This window comes from Hibiscus syriacus, unplaced genomic scaffold, assembly GCF_006381635.1.
Source record: "Hibiscus syriacus cultivar Baekdansim isolate YM2019G1 unplaced genomic scaffold, ASM638163v2 tig00111877_pilon, whole genome shotgun sequence".
Lineage (NCBI taxonomy): Eukaryota > Viridiplantae > Streptophyta > Magnoliopsida > Malvales > Malvaceae > Hibiscus > Hibiscus syriacus.
The window spans coordinates 2,803,079-2,819,865 of NW_024063208.1; the positions used below are offsets into that span (position 1 = coordinate 2,803,079).

At 33.5% G+C, this 16,787-nt stretch overlaps 1 pseudogene; it reads left to right on the plus strand.

Annotated features, from left to right (window-relative positions):
• LOC120172677 overlaps positions 1–13,361 on the plus strand; it is a 29,369-nt pseudogene extending 16,008 nt beyond the window's left edge.
• Positions 13,362–16,787: the final 3,426 nt, after the last annotated feature.

The following is a 16,787-nucleotide window of genomic DNA, read 5'->3' on the forward strand; positions in this document are numbered from 1 at the left end:
TATTTGATTGTTTTGATATTTTATAAAATAATATTTAGAATTTTTAATTTAATAATAATATATATCGTAACGTAAAAAATAAATCATTAGACGCCTATAATTACTAAATTAATATCTTAAAACTCACTCAAAAGATAACCTTAAATTAATGTTTTCCACAGTGAAAAAAGTATAGACACTTTTATAAAAAGGATAGATACTTTACAATATAACCACTACCTATTACATTATATAAACCATACCTATTACATTATATAAGCGCTACCTATTACATCATATTTTTACCTATTATATTGAAAGTGTCCATACTTTTTATAAAAAGGATCGATACTTCTTTTAAAGTTATGTAATTTATGTTTTAATTTTTTTAATAGTGTTTCATGTTTTCCACCTACAATATTAATTTAATAATTTCATTTGCACAAAAAATTATTTGATTATTTTGATATTTTATAAAATAATATTTAGAATTTTTAATTTAATAATAATATATATCGTAACGTAAAAAAAAATCATTAGACGCCTATAATTACTAAATTAATATCTTAAAACTCACTCAAAAGATAACCTTAAATTAATGTTTTCCACAGTGAAAAAAGTAGACACTTTTATAAAAAGGATAGATACTTTACAATATAACTACTACCTATTACATTATATAAACGATACCTATTACATTATATAAGCGCTACCTATTACATCATATTTTTACCTATTATATTGAAAGTGTCCATACTTTTTATAAAAAGGATCGATACTTCTTTTAAAGTTATGTAATTTATGTTTCAATTTGTTTTAAGTATGTTTCATGTTTTCCACCTACAATATTAATTTAATAATTTCATTTGCACAAAAAATTATTTGATTGTTTTGATATTTTATAAAATAATATTTAGAATTTTTAATTTAATAATAATATATATCGTAACGTAAAAAATAAATCATTAGACGCCTATAATTACTAAATTAATATCTTAAAACTCACTCAAAAAATAACCTTAAATTAATGTTTTTCACAGTGAAAAAAGTATAGACACTTTTATAAAAAGGATAGATACTTTACAATATAACCACTACCTATTACATTTTATAAACGATACCTATTACATTATATAAGCGCTACCTATTACATCATATTTTTACCTATTATATTGAAAGTGTCCATACTTTTTATAAAAATGATCGATACTTCTTTTAAAGTTATGTAATTTATGTTTCAATTTTTTTAATAGTGTTTCATGTTTCCACCTACAATATTAATTTAATAATTTCATTTACACAAAAAATTATTTGATTGTTTTGATATTTTATGAAATAATATTTAGAATTTAAATTTAACAATATTAACCAAAGATAATAATAAATATGTAATATATATGTTTATTGTTTTTAATTTAATAATATGTAAGTTATGTAATAGGTAGCGCTTATATTTACCTATTTTATAAGTAAACCGGTATATTTATACCGGTTATATTACAAAATTATCTATTACATTTTTCAATCGAAACTTTTTAAATCGACACTTTGTTGTGGATATCATCGAAAACAATGCTATAGTCATGTGTTTCGATACATTTGCAAGCAGATATAAAATACATTAGTATTGATATTTCAACAATCCTCAAATGTATATGTACACATAGAAGCAAATATGGAATAATTAATGAAAATATACACACAATATAATCACACCAAAATATAAATACACAAGAATGTTCAAATAATGTACCGACAAACAAAATTAATCCGATGAAAAAGGGTTATTTCTAACGAAGTCCGGAACATTAGAGGCCTTCAGCAAATTTTCCAAATACTCTCGTATGTTTCCTCCTTTTTTTGAGGACATACATAAATAATTTCAATTATCAAACTAATGAGGTGCAATTTTACTAACAATAAACTAAATTCGCATAAGCATGAATAAATTTGTGTCATACCTAGAGCATTGTCGTTCGAATGGGAAGCAGCGTCAAAGGTATGTGGACATATGTAATTGTATTTCTATATAAACACATAAGTTGTTAAAATAATCAATGTCCGAACACCTGTTCAACTGGAAAAACATATTGCATAAATGCAACTTACCGGATTATAAATCATTTTTTCCGTTGAATCATCGACCAAAAGTGTATTTAGCTCGTTAAAATCTGGACACGCGTTCCAAACATCATTGAGATCTTTATAGTAGGTAACAGAATCGTATGTTTTGCATTTTTTTTGATCCTGTTCACAAACAGTCGAACATAAATATGTAGGAATCATAGACAACGAAAAGTCAGCAAACTGTAATGACATTCATATTACCCACACGAATAGAAAATGCTCGGAAAATACAGGTAGTTTCTCAAGTACACGGTCGACGTTATGCCTGAGATTGTAATCAAGTTTGAATGTTAACATTCAAATGTATATTAACGATTTTGACTACAGTAATTCAATTGCTTCAAACATGTTCTAACCTCATCTTTGAAGACCAAAGGGCAACAACAAAATTGTCGACACAAAATTGCATAAATTCAAATAATCCTCTTCTGAGGACAACATCTACAACATGAAGAAAATGAGATTAAAGTTCTACGCTTATATGTTAAAATAATGGATACAAAAGAATAGAATTAAAACCTGCAGGCAGTCTTGGGATGTAGGCAAGGACACCATTGAGATCAAAAATTAAAAGTTTTCTTGAAGGCGGCGTTGCAGACACGATATACTTGTTTGGATCATCATCATCATCTTCATCATCGTCATCATCTTCATCGTCAGCTTCATCGTCATCATCATCATCATCTTCATCGTCAGCTTCATCGTCATCATCATCGTCATCTTCATCGTCAGCTTCATCTTCATTGACCGCTTGGTTGTCCACATCTGTTAAAAGAAAAGAAAATAAAGTTCAGAACGTGTAAATGTTAAGAAACATAGATAATGAATTACCTAACTCGTTTGATGTCATTGATGTAATTCGTTACGCAACATGGAGACTTCATGTTGCAATGATGAAATATCGGATCACATTCCACTCACAAGGGAATCAATATACTCCCGAAAATTGACCATGTATTCCATCACGGTCTTAATTGTGACATCCTCTGCAACTGGAGCTTCTTCCATCATTGCGTCTCCACTTGGTTGCTCTTCTTTATGGCCAACGGGGTCCATTTCCTCCCTCTCTTGATCTAATCCGACCTCCTTGACACGCTTCTAACCGAGTTTTTCAACAAAATCATATCCCGCTTTTTTAATAAATACCATGTCAATCTTGCTGGTTAATCGAACAGGGGCGTTATGCGAAAAATCAACTTCCTTCTTCTTCAACAGATGGGTGATGACACATCTATATGGTAGTGTAGTTGAAATTGTTGCTCCCTTTGTGACCATATATACAATTATATTAAATATGAGTCTTGCAATGTTTGGAGCCGTTTTGGATTTATACTTTGCTATCCACCAATAATCGCTGTCTCGAAGCGTTGAATGTTTTCCCTCACTAGGCCGGATATACCATGTGAGCATTTTGTGAAACACTCTTGACTCTACATCGAGGTGAATTGGGCTATTTCTAGCAACCCGTTTAATTGTAGACCAATCTACACCATTTACATCTGAATCCCCTGTATTCGCTACACCTAAACCCTCCGCAATAGTTTCTGGAGATATATATATATCCTTCCCCATGACATGTGTATTAATTCCTATTATATTAGTCTTATTAGGCTCGTGCTGTAAGGAAGCATTGTTGTAGAAGACTCTAACTAGGTTGGGATAATATCTTGGTTCTACACCAAGGAATTCAAGCCAACCCCAAGATGTAAATGTGGATTTAAAACTAAATGCATATTTATCATCAAACAAGAAACCCAGGTCAATGACACGTTTGGGATGAATCTTCCTTACTTTAAAACTCGTATGCCATCTTTGTTTCTCTATATCGGATCTAAAGTTCAGAGTTTCGAAGGATCTGATTTCCTCAGAAGAATCGTTTGTTACAGAAGGAGGTTGTGGTTGAGAAGAACTTGGTTGAGAAGAGCTTTGAGAAAGACCTCGCTTATGACGCTGACGTTTTGGAGCCATTTTGGTTGGATGCTATTACAATGGAACACAAACACATTCAGAAAAAAAACTCCAATATAGAAATCAATCAAACCCATAAAATATCGATAAATTTACCTGAATATCTGATCGTCACTTATGATAACGCTAGAAGAAAGAGGAAGAGTTATTTTCTGCCTGCTTGCCTTTATGTTTAGGGTTTCTCGATTAAGAGTACTATATATAGTGAACGGTGGAAAAACACTTGATATTTAAATTAGTATTGACACAAAATAAAAAGTGTCGACACATTATTTAGACATATTCTCTCATAAAACCGGTATACTTGTACCGGTTAGATTGAAAAATTACATATTACATTATACTTTTGGGTTCGATGTTTTTGGGATCGACACTTTTTATATATGGATCGACACCTTATGGTTGCACACTGTTTTCCATTCATTCTGGACCAAAAATATCGACACTTTTTTAAATGGTGTCGACACATTATTTAGACATATTCTCTCATAAAACCAGTATACTTGTACCGGTTAGATTGAAAAATTACATATTACATTATACTTTTGGGTTCGATCTTTTTGGGATCGACACTTTTTATATATGGATCGACACTTTATGGTTGCACCCTGTTTTCCATTTATTCTGGACCAAAAATATCGACACTTTTTTAAATGGTGTCGACACATTATTTAGACATATTCTCTCATAAAACCGGTATACTTGTACCGGTTAGATTGAAAAATTACATATTACATTATACTTTTGGGTTCGATCTTTTTGGGATCGACACTTTTTATATATGGATCGACACTTTATGGTTGCACCCTGTTTTCCATTCATTCTGGACCAAAAATATCGACACAAACTAAAAAAGTGTCGACATATTATTTAGACATATTCTCTCATAAAACCGGTATACTTGTACCGGTTAGATTGAAAAATTACATATTACATTATACTTTTGGGTTCGATGTTTTTGGGATCGCCACTTTTTATATATGGATCGACACTTTATGGTTGCACCCTGCTTTCCATTCATTCTGGACCAAAAATATCGACACAAACTAAAAAAGTGTCGACACATTATTTAGACATATTCTCTCATAAAACCGGTATACTTGTACCGGTTAGATTGAAAAATTACATATTACATTATACTTTTGGGTTTCGATGTTTTTGGGATCGACACTCTTTATATATGGATCGACACTTTATGGTTGCACCCTGTTTTCCATTCATTCTGGACCAAAAATATCGATACAAACTAAAAAAGTGTCGACACATTATTTAGACATATTCTCTCATAAAACTGGTATACTTGTACCGGTTAGATTGAAAAATTACATATTACATTATACTTTTGGGTTTCGATGTTTTTGGGATCGACACTTTTTATATATGGTTCGACACTTTATAGTTGCACCTTGTTGGTCATATTGTAAATTTGCCTTTTACTTCAAAGTATCAACATGACCCTTAATGTGTATAAGAAACATGTACAACAACATACTGCTAACTTTTCTCATCTCATTCATAATTATATTCACATACAAAAATATAAATCGTATACAAAATTATAAATCTTATACAAAATTAACCCTACATTTACATCATTGCATCCTTTTGTTATTCTTATGTAATATGGCAGCTTTTGTTATCTCCTATCTTCGTTCATTTTGATTGTGGCTTACGAGATCGTTTAATATTCGCGATCGATCCCAGTCTCCAACAACCTATATTCAAATTGTCAGAACGTTAAGTATTGTCAACTACAACATTCAATCTACGACTTTTAACAATTTTACCACAAACGAATTTTTCTATCCACTTACAAAATCACCAGTTGCCCCTGTAGAACCGATCGATTCCATCTACATCATCACATACATGCCGCAATCATGTCTGTTACAAAATTTGAAAACCACACATGTCAATTATGATGAATATTGCATAAATTAAGCTTTCTATTTGTGATAACATCTCATACCCATTCAATTGCTTATTCTTCTTATGCTCCACAAATTTGAAATTTTTCAAGGGATACTTTCATAGAGATCCACAGGATTCAACCCAAATGCGTTTCTTATTATAAGAATCTAATATTTTAATCTGCATTAAAATAGAAGAAGTTATGCACCAAAAAAATTATGCATTATAATTTACATAATGTCCTTTCATACATACATACATACCAATCTCTTAGCATCCTTCACTCTCTGTTTAGCTGCTTCAGTTGTAAACATACTATCATATATTGTTGGAACACGATCTACCATATCCAACACCAACAGATACCAATGTGAATTATGGTAGTTTATTGTGATCATGATCTGCAACAAATTTCACACCCAATTTGACAAAATTCAACATTCTATATCCGAAAACATCATTTGCAATTTGTATGGTGTCTTACCTTCTCACAGTCGGTGAATTTCACATAGTTATTCAGTATGGGACCCCAGAAGCTAGCAATACCCTCAACACTTTCTTTGCTGTTGGCATCCAACGCCTACTGCTGTAATTACGCAACAAACATTATTAATTTACTGTCTATAACACTACTTATCTCCATTTATTAATTTAACTCACCGCTAAGTGGTATGGAAGGTAGCCAATCCTCCGGAGTGACTTCAAAGAATCGTAGCATACTGTCCAGGCGAGCACATCAATAACCTAACAAAATTAATTACACAATCAGAACATATTCAATAAGTTTAAACATTTTCTACTTTCTACTTACCACACCGCCAACCCATTCCGTAGGCTTCAACGTTGCAACGTCGTATACACTAGCGAATTGATTTCCCATTGATATTACAGAATATCTGTATGAATCATTAGGATTAATATGTTGTCATGAAATATTTAAATATAACTCACAAAGCAATATATTTCACTTACTCCGATTCTAACTCGCTATTCCATAAATAATCACAAATTGCAACTTCGATGTCATCAATTCCGCTTTTTCAACCTACAATTTTGCATACAAATTTTTGTCACAACAATATAATAAAAATCAAGTTAAGTTTTCTTTTATTCAACTTACCTTCTGCTTCTTCTTCTGGGGTGCAGGACATTCCGAATCCAAATCTGCTGCTATAACACTCTCCGGTGTATAAATGACATCGACTTCCTTCCTCCTCATTTCTTCCATCTCTTCTTCTTCCTCCTCCCTCTTTTCTTCTTCATATTTTTTCAGTTCATCATATTTTTTTTCTACATAGCTCTTCATCTATTTTATTTCACCCTTCAATTGATCTCCTTCATCCAAGTATTTATCAACCACCCCCTTCACCCCCGTAAGTTCACTCCTCAATTCCACAACCTCCTTCACCACTCCCTCAAATTTTTCACCCGTCACCATCTTAATATCACCCCTTAACACCCCAACTTCTTTCACCACTTCACCCCTCAACACATCTACTTCTTTCACCACTCCATCTATTTTTCCTTCCACTACCCCCTTATGCCTCTCAAGTGTATCTTCGACTCTCTCAAGTTTCTCTTCGACTCTTGATTGTCTTTGCATGATTTCAAATTGGATTTTTTTGATATCAGCCAATTCAGACATCAAAATGTCGAAGTTACTCTGTTTTCCCTCACCGTCGTCCCACTCACCGTCATCCCCCAATACAACCATCCCTCCTTTCTTCTCCTCTACCTCCACTGCCTCCTCTACATCCTTGCCAATAACCTTCAAAATTAAATTACAATATTAAGACATTGATTATATTCTTAATATTATTTAATTACATTTATTACCCTTTCTTGCTTCATCACTCTATCTAACTTCAACTTCACCATCACTCTAACCACCTCTTCCTTCCCCCATGCACGGATGCGTGCCACTCCGGTTCTTTCATAAGCCGGCACTGCCTCACATCCCGACCAAAAATCGAACAGTGCAACCTGCATTTATAATAAAATTTATATTTTTATATAAAAACACAAAAAAGTTCTTCAACTCATTTACCTCTAAGATTGCTGTGCACCCTTTGAGGTATCTCTGGTTGCCCTTTTTAAAGGTGATTATTGATTCAATCAATCTCGAATGGATATATTCAGCCCAATTGAATTCACCCTTCAAGCCTTCATCACAAATGAGCTTCATATGTTCTTTGTTTGTTGACGTATTACCCGTTGGACAAAGAAAGATACCGACAAGGTATAATAGAACTCTGGCCTTCAGCTCATCCCCAACGTAAGATCCACTTTTTATTTCCTCTTCAATTTCAGCATATGTCATCTTATGCTTCAAACCATATTTGGAGGCAAGTGCTTTCCAGTCCTTACTCTTACAGACTTCTACAATACTTTTGCCTTCATTTTCTACCCCCAATACGGCTGCAGCACATGGGATCCCGAGAGGAAATGAAAAATCACCATATTTAGCAATACATTGTCTGACATCAAATTGCGCCATCAAGGATCGACACAATTCCCTCCGAATAGGTCGATCCCTTACTCCTACCAACGATCCAAAACCTATTTCTCCCAGCACATTCAACTGACCCTTCTCCTTAAGGTGTTTAATTAATAAATTCACCCTTTTAATGCTGCATCTTGTCGACACTTCCTACATTTTTTAACAATATATAATGTTATAGTTCTTATATATTTTGTATCAACGTATTTACAAGTTTAATGAATACCTTATTTTCATGTGTTTTCCTCCGTTCTTTGTATTCTTTACTATCATTCCTTGACTGTGTGATGTAAGGTTCCTTTTCAGCATTACTCATTGAATTCCATTTGGACCTCACATCTTTTGTCACCTAATATAAAACATAAACGTTTCTTAATCAATACATTAACACTAAATACTACTCAATGTCAATTTCATTTTACATACCGAACCGCTCTGTGTGCCATCTTCCTTCATCCTTTTGCATTCGGCCATACTGTCAACATTTAAAATTTGTAATCAATTTAAAGTTTATCGATACTTTAATTCAATTACCATTTCAACAAATAATAACAAAAAGACATTGATACTTACTAGAAGTACATATATCCACCCTTTGGTTGCTTTCGAGTCTCGGCCTCAATTTAAAAGTCATCTGCTCCACCAATAATTTTCCAACCCATTAACTCCATTTTTCCTTCATATATCAGTTTACGCAAATCAAATTATTTTGTTACATACACTTTATTCAATATACAAATATAGATAACTACTCTTGTGGTAAAATGGTTTTCTTCAAAAGAATTTGAATGGCCACACCAAAATGTGTCGGCACATTTATACAACCTATAATATCATTTTCTACCTATAATATTTAATAAAAGTATCGACATTTATATTTTTCCTTGAATATCACTTTCTACCTGCAATCGGTCCCAAATGCTTCTTTACTCCAAAACCCCAAACAACACATAAAAACCCCATCGCGATTACTGTAATAATAAAAAATTAGGGTTTCGACAACATACTTTCAATTCGACTGCAGCAACAAACAAACAAACTTCGCTTTAGAAACGCCTTCTGAAATGCAGCAACAATTACGCTTCGATTTCAAAAACTCGTCCGTTCTATCTATTTTCAGAGGATATTTAGCTTATATTTTCATCGGATATGTTATTTATATTTAATCGATACAAATACAAAAGTGTCGATACTTTTATGTCAGGTGTCGATACTTTCGAAAGGATAATTACCTATTTCTTTGAAAGTGTCGATAATTTATTACACGTACTTACGAAAGTATCGACACTTTCAATATATCTGGTATCATTTTACCGGTTTTATCATTTTGATACCGATTTTATCATATTTTTACCTGTTATATCGTTGTGGATCGATATATTTTTTAAAAGTATCGACACATTATAGGCGCTAAAACTGTTTCTCTTTTAAATTCACAAAGTGTCGATCCTTATATAAAGTATCGACACTTTTAATATATCCGGTAACGTTTTACCGGTTTTATCATTTTGATACCGATTTTATCATATTTTTACATGGTATATAGTTTTGGATCGATACATTTTTTAAAAGTATCGACACTTTATAGGATTTAAAACTGCTTCTCTTTTAAATTCACGAAGTGTCGATCCTTATATTAAAGTACCGACACTTTAAATGTATCCGGTAACGCTTTACCGGTTTTATCATTTCTATACCGGTTTTGTCATAGTTTTACCTGTTATATCGTTTTGGATCGATACATTTTTAATTTGGATAGACACGAACCGGTAGCACAATTTTTTAATATTTCTTCATGACTTAGACATACTTTTATAAGTATGGACACTTTTATAAAAATGATATATACTTTTTTTAAAGTTATGTAATTTATGTTTCAATTTCTTTTAATAGTGTTTCATGTTTTCCACCTACAATATTAATTTAATAATTTCATTTACACAAAAAATTATTTGATTGTATTGATATTTTATAAAATATTATTTAGAATTTAAATTTAACAATATTAACCAAAGATAATAATAAATATATTTTCACAGTGAAATAAGTATGGACACTTTTATAAAAAGGATAGATACTTTACAATATAACAGGTAAAAATATGACAAAACCAGATTCATTATGACAAAACCGGTAAAATTTACTTGATATGTTAAAAGTATGGACACTTTTATAAAAATGATAGATACTTACCGATAACCAAAGTTTACATGTTACAAAATTTTTTAATAGTTTTTCATATTTTCTACCTAAAACATTATTAGTTGTCAACATAATACGTACTGCTAAATCGAATTTATTAAATACATTTTAATGTATCCGGTACCGCCGTATATTAGCCGTATATTAACCTGTCTTTCCTGAGACAATCCCGAAGCTCACTCTATTACTCACCATTGTAGGTTAAAAGGATTAAATCAGTGCATCTATCAGCATCAGTAAAGGAATTTTTCCGGCGTTTCTTGCATAGTATGATACATGTAATTAGGGGGCATGTAATTGTATTTTGTTTTATATACGAGTCTGAAAATCTATCTTATTTCTGAATACTGATAAATGATTTTATAAGTTTACATTTTGATAAAAAGTTTTAAATTTTCCGCTATTTTTATAGTGGATCGCTCCGGTGGCCCTAATGTAACACTCCAGATCGGATCGGGTTACCTGTATCGGTCTGAGGGTTACATAAATCTTCACGCAGGGACAAATTGAAAGACTGCCAAATGTTTTTACTAATGAAAACAGGGAAAACCAATCTTGTTTTCTTTCATTTGTTTGGTGTTGAAGTAAAATTCAAGAAACCTTAGAAAAGATGAACAAAGCCGGCAATTTCTCACTAGCCGGGTCAAGAAATGGTAAAATTCTTGTTGAAAATTTTTATTAACTTGACTAAGTCATAGATTTTATCTGCTACATTTTAGTATCGATTATTATCGGATATGTTTAAACGTTTAATATTATTTAAATTTACGTGACTAAACATAATTTCAAACAGGTTCTTGAATGCTGGAGTTTTCGGCCAAGGGACCGAGTCATGCCACACTTTGCCCCACACTACGACGAGGGCCGCCATGCTTGTACGGATCAACACGCTGTTGCAAGGTATTCCGGCATCCGATTCGAGATCCTAGAAGCCGTTACTAAGCTCCTCAACGTCAACATCACACCATGTGTGCCACTGAGGGGCTCAATAAGTGCATCAGGTGACCTGGTTCCACTCTCCTACATAGCTGGCACATAGCTGGCCTTTTGACCGGCAGGCCAAACTCTAAAGCTTTGGGACCCAATGATGAGACCTTGATTCCAACTGAGGCCTTTTCCAAAGCTGGAATCAATGGTGGGTTCTTTGAGTTGCAGCCTAAAGAGCGTCTGGCTATGGTTAACGGAACCACTGTCGGGTCCGGGTTAGCTTCCTTGGTCCTCTATGACACATAAACTCAAGTTATGTCAGCCGTTTTTGCTGAAGTTATGCAAGGGAAACCTGAGTTTACAGACCATTTGACACATAAACTCAAGCACCATCCGGGACAAATTGAGGCTGCTGCCATTATAGAACACATTCTGGATGGCAGCTCTTACATTAAACCAGCTCAGAAATTGCATGAAATGGATCCTCTTCAGAAGCCAAAAAAAGACCGATACGCTCTTCAAACGTCACCTCAATGGCTCAGTCCTCAGATTGAAACAATCAGGTTCGCCACCAAAATGTTCGAACGGGAGATCAACTCTGTGAACGACAATCCCTTGATCGATGTCTCTAGAGATAAGGCATTACATGGAGGGAACTTCCAGGGTACCCCGATCGGTGTATCGATGGACAACACTCGTTTGGCCATTGCTGCTATAGGCAAACTCATGTTCGCTCAATTCTCGGAGCTTGTTAACGATTACTACAACAACGTGTTGCCTTCAAACTTATCGGGAGGTCGGAACCCCAGCCTGGACTACGGTTTCAAGGGAGCCGAAATCGCGATGGCTTCATACTGTTCTGAGCTTCAATTCCTCAGCAACCCTGTTACCAACCATGTGCAAAGTGCCGAGCAACATAACCAAGATGTGAACTCTTTAGGGTTAATCTCAGCAAGAAAAACAGCCGAAGCTATTGACATATTGAAGCTCATGTCATCAACTTTCTTGGTCGCCCTCCGCCAAGCCATAGACTTGAGGCACTTGGAAGAGAATTTGAAGAACACTGTGAAGAACACAGTTAGCCAAGTGGCTAAACGAGTCCTAACAATGGGATCCAACAGCGAACTTCACCCGTCCAGATTATGGGAAAAGGATCTTCTACGAGTCGTGGATCGTGAGTATCTCTACGCCTACGTCGATTACCCCTGCAGTCCGAATTACACATTAATTCAAAAGCTGAGACAAATACTAGTAGACCATGCATTGATGAACGGCGAGAAAGAACTGGACTCGATCACTTCGATCTTCCAAAAGATCGGCTCATTCGAAGAAGAGCTGAAGACACATCTGCCTAAAGAAGTAGAGAACGCTAGGACCGGATTCGAAAACGGGAATCACGCCATCCCGAACAAGATCGAAGAATGCAGGTCGTACCCATTGTACAAGCTCGTGAGAGATGTTCTGGGGACTAGTTTGTTGACCGGCGAGAAGATCTCGCCAGGAGAAGAATGTGACAAGGTTTTCACGGCGATGTGTGAAGGGAAGTTGATAGATACATTGCTGGATTGCTTGAAAGACTGGAACGGTGCACCTTTGCATATATGCTAAACAAGGGAATGTGTCCCCCCCCCCCCCTTCTCAAAGTTTGATAAACCGTGACAAATTTCACCGTTTTATAAGTGATTTAATTTGTGCTCATAGTTTGTGTTATTTCCCTATGGAAAGTTTGTGAAAAAACAAGAACCGATTGACGTTTAAAGTTATTGTTTATTTATATTTTTACTTTTATTATTCAAATGTATTTTGTATCATCAACTTCATCAAACGAACTGCAATCAACGTACAAATTCTGTTTTCTTTATAATAACCTGTATTCAGTTTATTAATTAATTACTTTATATCATATATCGTAAATGTTTATTATAAAATAACTTTTCAAAAAACAACTTTTTTTTTCATTCACGATATCAATATTCTAATTTCTGATCTCACTTAATCAACCTAAACAGAATTAGTAAGTTATATTTATATATCCCTAAAGAAAAAAAATAGATTTAAACATGCCGAGAACTCATACTACTTCAAATTTTAAAATTATATCATTCATCACTGAGCTATACTCTATTATCCTATTTTATTTACCGTACTTTCAATTTTTCTAATTTACTTACTGAACTTTCTAATTGTTATTGTTTTGATCATTCTGAATTATTTTTTTATTATTATTTTCATATGATATGACATTATTATTATTTAATATAAAATAATTTAAAATATAAAATAAAAACAGAAGGTGGCCGGACACTACTGACGCCATCAACCATCGTAAATGGTGGTCGTTCGGTCTTCAATTTCATGGGTCGCTTCACCTCGGCACAATATGACCTCCATTTTTTGGGAACTTGCTTCGAAGTTCACGAATTAGAGATTGAAAGTGAGGAAGCCAAAATGTTTTCGTCATGATTCATGGGTTTTATGACATTTTCTTGTGAAACAATCACTAGATTTGAACTTAAGGGGTCGAGACAAATTGACCAATGAGATTTGGGACCGAAAGACCACCATCTACAGCGGTCGACAGTGGCCATTAGAGATTGAAAGTGAGGAAGCCAAAACGTTTTCGTCATGATTCATGGGTTTTATGACATTTTCTTGTGAAATAATCACTAGATTTGAACTTAAGGGGTCGAGACAAATTGACCCATGAGATTTGGGACCGAAAGACTACCATCTATAGCGGTCGACGGTGGCCGACAGTGGTGTACGGCCACATTATATTTTTGTTTTATATTTTCAATTATTTTATATTAAATAATAATAAAAATATCATGTCATACTAAAATAATAATAAAATAATTTAGAGTAATCAAAACGGAAACAATTCAAAAGTTGAATGAGTAAATTAAAAAAAATAAAAGCGAGTAAAATAAGAGAGAGTATAATTTAACGAAGAATGATGTGATTTATCCTTTTTAAAATCTAGTCTTCGTACTTAAATTTTTAATATTAAATTCTCGTGTTCTTTTCCCGTTTTGTTAACTTTTGACCTGATAGTTTTTAATTCCAGTTTAATATTAAGTCTTTTTTTTAATTCCCTTATATTTAAATCTTTTATCAATTTGACTTTTGATCTTTAAAAGTATATAAAAATTATCATTTGTTGAAGAATATAGTTTTTAAGGTCTTTTTTATAAAACTTACAAATGTAGAAGATACCAAATGTTATTTTTTGACTTTATACACTTTTAGATGCTTAAATTATACCTTAGATTGATTTTTTATGCTTAAAAAAATTTTCTTTAAAAATAATTGTTTAATGTTTTACCTGTTATATTTTTTGTGTGTATACCTTTATATCTTTTATTTTTTAATAATAAAAATATGATTTTAAAAAAATCAAACCTCCTCATCGTCCCTCTCCCTCCCATTCTCCCACCTTCAATGACGATGAAGGATCACCACCGGCTGGGTTTTTCAGAGCAGGCATAGAACTCAATGGTGGTGGTCGTGTAACGTACAACCAGCTGCAACCGTGGGAATCGTCAGAAAACAACGAATAAAACTTAAAAAGCTGGCAACTTTTCGCGGCGCTTTTGACGACGATCGACATAATTTCACGATGGATGGGAGATTGAGTTTTGATTACGACAGTAAGACGATTCTGATGGTGTTAATAGTGTCGGCAACGGACCGATAATGATCGATCGGTAGTGAAATTTCAGCCTTGTTTTGTTTTTATAATTATAATATTAATTTTTTTAAAATATATATTTTTTGAAATTTTATCTGCTAACATATGCTAGATAACCGTCAAATTTAACGGTCATTATGGTCTAAGTACCTAAAAGTGTAACTTTGGAAACATTAGACATCTATTTTTAACAAAAAATTATTTAGGCATCAAAAATCAATTTGAGGTATAATTTAACCACCTAAAAGTATATTAAGCCTATTTTCCCTTTTTATAATTAGCATATATTTTAGAAACTCGAAAAACAGAGAGAAGATGCGTACGAACGAGATATCCAACCACACGAAAGAAGAATGATTAAATACAATAACAAACAATATTTTTATTCTTTACAGTTATGATATGCCTAGAAATGGATTATGAAACGAAACAAACCAAAGAAACCACACTCACTAATGTACAAAATAAAATGGGAGATAAGGTAGTATAACTATAACCTAAGTTTAATCGATCGATTCCGAGATGTACAAGAAAAGATGTGGCGCCATTTATCGACATATTGCAGTCATCGTTCCCATGATTTTTGCATTGCTGTAGGTTCGATTGTGCCACTGGCCTTTGCGACTGAACTTCTTCGGATGGCAGTAGAACGCGACGAAATGTTTGGATTTTCACTTCTTTTGAAATGTGATCATACCAAGATATGCGATTGAACGGCTGATTACACCGGTGAGAATGAGAATGACTATTCAAAGATTTCATTCATCTAGACTATAATCGCTTTTAAGAAGAGCTCCGCATTGAGTAATTAACCACACTCACATAGTACCTAAAACGTAACACGACTATGTCTGTAAAAGAGACTTTCATAGCAAAGAAAACTGAAAAGCTGCCCAAGTTCACTTGGGATAGTAATGCATACACATTTATCTGAAACCAAGGAGTAATGCATACACAAATTTATCTGTGATCGCCTTAATAGATGAAAGGGTCGATACTCGATACAACAAATGGAATACCTTTCGGCGTTTGATATCACGAAAGCTTCCAAAGCCCACTTGGGATAGCACAGATTAGATATCCTTTTCAAAACTTCATTATCTTGGGTCCGAGTGGCCACGAGAGTCAAGACAACAGGAACAAGAACCGATCAGTGCAAGGAAACAAGAATGTTGAGAAATAAACGAATAATTTCCCTATAACCAGATTAGTGAGGATGCGAAATAAAAGCGGAAAAATAATACCCAAAATTGATAACGGAGTTCGGCCAATTATGCCTACGTCTCCGGACTGCTGCAGATCTTTTACTAAAGGGAGAAAAATTACAGGTGTTTACAAAACACTCACAACTCACAAGAAAACTCTCTAGTATTGGGAGAAAGAAATGATTTGGGATGATTTTGAAGCTAAATGAGTTAGGATATTTATAGTTGAAGCTTAATGACTAATCTTGTAAATATCCTAAAGTATATAGGGACTAAA